The sequence below is a fragment of the Somniosus microcephalus genome, chromosome 4 (assembly GCF_052327205.1).
Source record: "Somniosus microcephalus isolate GS21.2 chromosome 4, FLI_Smic_1.0, whole genome shotgun sequence".
NCBI classification, from domain to species: Eukaryota; Metazoa; Chordata; class Chondrichthyes; order Squaliformes; family Somniosidae; genus Somniosus; species Somniosus microcephalus.
In genome coordinates, this window is record NC_140990.1 from 122,174,393 (window position 1) to 122,180,392 (window position 6,000).

A 6,000-nucleotide genomic window follows, 5' to 3' on the forward strand; every position below is an offset into this window, starting at 1 on the left:
CAACTCGACTAGAACTTTGACAGCACCTCCCAAACACGTGACCTCCACCACCTAGAAGGACAAGGGCAGCAGGTGCGTGGGAACACCATCACCTCCCAGTTCCCCTCCAAGTCACACACTATCCTGACTTGGGCATATATCGCCGTTCCTACATCGTCGCTGGGTGAAAATCCTGGAACTCCTCACCTAACAGCATTCTGGGAGTACCTTCACCACACGGACTGCAGAGGTTCAAGAAGAAAACCCAGCATCACCTTCTAAACGGGCAACTGGGGACTGGCAATATATGTTGGCCCTGCTAGTGACACCCACATCAAATGAATTAAAAAATCTGTATATATAAAATGGATTGAAAGCCTCTACAGAAACACTTGTTCCGAAAACGATAATCTTTGACACTCCAAGGACAGTGTCTGTTTAGCAACTTAATCTCCCCTATAATCCACCTCCCTTCACAGTCCCACATTGGAAATTGTTGGGTTCCACTGGGCTCAGACATACTGGGGGATAAACCCAGCAGCTTCTCCCCCCTCTCCACTCCAGCTCAAACTGATGCAACAAAAAAGCCCTACACAGGAGGCCAGCGACTGAGTTCCACATCCACCGCCCACCCTGATGCTAACTGGCCCTGAATTGCTCCCTCTGCTGTATAAATGCAAGTTGTTGTGTTTCTTTTTTGGGGGAGGTGCTGCACCCTGGGGTTAATGGTGCCGGGGCCCTGGCCGCACGTCCACCGGCTCTGACTCGGGGCCTGAGAACCGCACTCAGTGTTGCTGAGGGATTCCAACCCTGGGACTGTACATGGGGATTCCAACCCTGGGACTGTACATGGGGATTCCAACCCTGGGCCTGTACATGGGGATTCCAACCCTGGGACTGTACATGGGGATTCCAACCCTGCGACTGTACATGGGGATTCTAACCCTGGGTCTGTACATGGGGATTCTAACCCTGGGACTGTACACGGGGATTCTAACCCTGGGATTGTACATGGGGATTCCAACCCTGGGACTGTACATGGGGATTCTAACCCTGGGACTGTACATGGGGATTCCAACCCTGGGACTGTACACGGGGATTCCAACCCTGAGACTGTACATGGGGATTCCAACCCTGGGACTGTACTTGGGGATTCTAACCCTGGGACTGTGCATGGGGATTCCACCCCTGGGACTGTACACGGGGATTCCAACCCTGGGACTGTACATGGGGATTCTAACCCTGGGACTGTACATGGGGATTCCAACACTGGGACTGTACTTGGGGATTCTAACCCTGTGACTGTACATGGGGATTCCAACCCTGGGACTGTACATGGGGATTCCAGCCCTGGGACTGTACATGGAGATTCTAACCCTGGGACTGTGCATGGGGATTCCAACCCTGGGACTGTGCCTGGGGATTCTGACCCTGGGACTGTACATGGGGATTCCAACCCTGGGATTGTACATGGGGATTCCAACCCTGCGACTGTACATGGGGATTCCAACCCTGGGACTGTACATGGGGATTCTAACCCTGCGACTGTACATGGGGATTCTAACCCTGGGACTGTACATGGGGATTCCAGCCCTGGGACTGTACATGGGGATTCCAGCCCTGGGACTGTACATGGGGATTCTAACACTGGGACTGTACATGGGGATTCTAACACTGGGACTGTACATGGGGATTCTAACCCTGGGATTGTACATGGGGATTCTAACCCTGCGACTGTACATGGGAATTCCTGCCCTGGGACTGTACATGCGGATTCCAACCCTGGGACTGTACTGCCATTACACTACTAGGTGTATTCTATAGACCACCAAATAGTGGGAAAGATATCGAGGAGCAAATTTGCAGAGAAATGACAGAGAGGTGCAAGAACTATAGAGTAGTGATAATGGGGGACTTCAACTGTCATAATATAGACTGGGATAGTAATAGTTTTAAGGGCAGAGAAGGGGAAGAACTTCTGAAGTGTGTTCAGGAGAACTTTCTTGATCAATATATTTCCGGCCCAACGAGGTAGGAATCATTGCTGGATCTGGTTCTGGGGAATGAGGTGGGTCAAGTGGAGCAAGTGTCAGTAGGTGAACATTTAGGGAACAGTGATCATAATATCATAAGGTTTAGATTAGCTATGGAAAAGGATAGGGAGCAATCTGGAGTAAAAACGTTTAACGGGGGAAGGCCAATTTCAGTGGGATGAGAACGGATCTGGCCCGGGTAAACTGGAATCAAAGATTAGCAGCAAAACTGTAATGGAACAATGGCCTTCCTTTAAAGAGGAAGTAGTTCAGGTACAGTTGAGGTACATTCCCACAAGGGGGAAAGACAGGGCAACTAAAGTCAGGGCTCCCTGGATGATGAAAGAGATAGAGAATATGGTGAAGCAGAAAAAGAGCGCGTATGACAGATGTCAGGTTGCAAATACATCTGAGAATCAGGCTAAATATAGAAAGGTCAGAGGAGAAGTGAAAAAGAAACTAAGAGGGGCAAAGAGAGGGAATGAGAATAGAATGACAGCCAACATAAAAGGTAATCCAAAAGTCTTCTACAGGCATATAAATAGTAAATGGGTAGAAAGAGGAGGGTTAGGGCCGATTAGGGACCATAAAGGAGACCTACGCATGGAGGTAGAGGGTATGGCTGAGGTACTAAATGAGTACTTTGCATCTGTCTTCACCAAAGGAGATGATCCTGCCATAGACATAGTAAAGGAGGAGGTAGTGGAGATACTTGATAGGATAAAAATTCATGGACAAGGTATTAGAAAGACTGGCTGTACTTAAAGTAGATAAATCACCAGGAGTGGATGGGATGCAGCCTCGAATGCTGAGGGAATTGAGAGCGGAAATCGCAGAGGTACTGGCCATAATTCCAATCCTCCTTAGATATGTGAGTGGTGCCAGAGGACTGGAGAATTGCAAATGTTACACCATTGTTCAAAAAAGGGTGTAAGGATAAATCCAGCAACTAGAGGCCAGTCAGTTTAACTAGAGTCTATTATAAAAGATGTAATAGCAGAGCACTTTGAAAACAGTGACAGGATCGGACAAAGTCAACATGGATTTACAAAAGGTAAATCATGTTTGCCTAATCTACTGGAATTTTTTGAGGATGTAACTGGTAGAATAGATAAGGGAGACAGTGGATGTGGTGTATTTGGACTTTCAGAAGGCTTTCGATAAGGTCCTGCATAAGAGATTGGCATGCAAAGTTGAGGCACATGGGATTGGGGGTAAGGTACTGACTTGGATAGAGAACTGGTTGGCAGACAGGAAGCAAAGAGTTGGAATAAATGTATCTTTTTCTGAGTGGCAGGCAGTGAGTAGTGCGGTACTGCAGGGATCGGTGCTAGGACCCCAGCTATTCACAATATAGATTAATGAGCTAGACGAGGGAACTAGATGTAATATCTCCAAGTTTGCAGACGACATAAAGCTGGGTGGGCGTGTGTGCTGTGAGGAGGATGCTGAGAAACTCCAGTATGATTTGGACAGGTTGGGTGATTGGGCAGATGCATGGCAGATGCAGTATAATGTGGATAAATGCGAGGTTGTCCACTTTGGTGGTAAAAACAGGAAGACAGATTATTATCTGAATGGCAATAGATTGGGAAAAGGGGAAGTGCAACGAGACCTGGGTGTCCTTATGCACCAGTCGCTGAAGGTAAGCACACAGGTGCAGCAGGCAGTTAAGAAGGCAAATGTTGGCCTTCATAGCGAGAGGATTCGAGTATAGGAGCAAAGATGTCTTGCTGCAGTTGTACAGGGCCTTGGTGAGACCACACCTTGAGTATTGTGTGCAGTTTTGCTCACCTTATCTGAGGTAGGATGTTCTTGCCATGGAGGGAGTGCAGCGAAGATTCACCAGACTGATACTTGGGATGGCAGGAATGACGTATGAAGAGAGATTGGGTCGATTAGGCTTATATTCGCTGGAGTTTAGAAGAATGAGAGGGGATCTCATTGAAACTTATAAAATTCTAACAGGACTAGACAGACTAGATGCAGGAAGGATGTTCCCAATAGCGGGGGAGTCCAGAACCAGGGGTCACAATCTAAGGGTAAGCGGTAAGCCATTTAGGACTGAGATGAGGAGGAATTTCTTCACCCAGAGAGTGGTGAACCTGTGGAATTCTCTACCACAGAAGGCAGTTGAGGCCAACTTATTAAATATATTCAAGAAGGAGTTAGATATATTTCTTAAGGCGAAAGGGATCAAGGGATATGGGGAGAAAGCAGGGACAGGGCACTGAATTTGGATAATCAGCCATGATCTCATTAAATGGCGGAACAGGCTCGAGGGGCCGAATGGCCTACTCTTGCTCCTATCTTCCATGTTTAACCTTGGTAGTGGGGAATCTTTTAGAAACAGTAATCAGGGACAAAATGAATAGTCACTTGGATATGTGTGGATTAATTAAGATAAGCCAGCACGGATTTGTTAAAGGCAAATCGTGTTTAACCAACTTGATTGAGTTTTTTGATGAGGCAACAGAGAGGGTTGATGAGGGCAATGTGGTTAATGTGGTGAACATAGATTTCCAAAAGGCGTTTGACAAAGTGCCACATAATAGGCTTGCCAGCAAAGTTCAAGCCCATGGAAGCATGGATACGAAATTGGCTAAGTGACAGGAAACAGAGAATAGTGGAGAACGGTTGTTTTTCGGACTGGAGGAAGGTATACTGGTGTTCTCCAGGCAGACTTCAGGAAGACATAGACAGGCTGGTGAAATGGGCGGACACGTGGCAGATGTAATTTAACACAGAAAAGTGTGAATTGATACATTTTGGTGGAATGAGGAGAGGACATGTAAACTAAATGGTACAATCCTAAAGTGGGTGCACAAACAGAGAGACCTAGGGGTATGTGTGCACAAATCCTTGAAGGTGGCAGGGCAGGTTGAGAAAGCAGTTAAAAAGGCTTACGGGACCCTGGTCTTAATAAATAGAGGTATAGAGTACAAAAGTGTGGAAATGATGATGAAACCCTGGTTTGGCCCCAACTGGAGTACTGTGTCCAATTCTGGGCACCACACTTCAGGAAGGATGTGAAGGCCTTAGAGAAGGTGCAGAAAAGATTTAGGAGAATGATTCCAGGAATGAGGGACTTCAGTTACCTTGATAGACTGGAGAAGCTGGGGTTGTTCTCCTTGGAGCAGAGAAGATTGAGAGGAGATATGATGGAGGTGTTCAAAATCATGAGGGGTCTGGAGAGAGTAGAGAGAAACTGTTCCCATTGGCGGAAGGGTCGAGAACCAGAGGACACAGATTTAAGGTGGTTGGCAGAAGAATCAAAGTTGACATGGGGAAAAACTTTTTACGCAGCGAGTGGTTAGGATCGGGAATGCACTGCCTGAAAGGGTGGTGGAGGCAGATTCAATCGTGGCTTTCAAAAGAGAATTGGATGAGTACCTGAAGGACAAAAATGTGCAGGGCTACGAGGGAAGGGTGGGGGAGTGGGACTAGCTGAAGTGCTCTTGCAGAGAGCCAGCACGGGCTCAACGGGCCGAATGGCCACATTCTGTGCTGTAACCATTCTATGATTCTACGAACACGTTAAACCTTCATAGAATAATTACCACTCATTTATAGATGGAAACTTAACCCTGCCGTTTCACTTTCAGTAAGGAACAGATCGCAGTTTGACACCAATCTCTGATTTGACAGCATGTTTCCAGCATTCACCGTTGTTCTTCCTGACTCAACACAGTTGTAAAGGAGCCTTCTGTTCTGTGCCTAGGAGCTGTAACCCATGGGAGAGAGCGGCTGGGACACATTCCTTACAGGCCTCAAGATTAACCTGCACGGGGACATTGCTGTCAGTGAAGAGAGACGAGAAAGACCAAAGTGCCATTTGCCCCTCAGTGTGGCCCTGAAGGACTGTGTCCAGGCTGTAGTTCTGTTCCCGCCGTACGATCCTCCCCCCAGATTGTCCTTTCTGAGCTCCAGCCAGGTGATGCTAAACACTCAGCTGGGAACGACAAAAATCCACAACAATGTGTTTAAA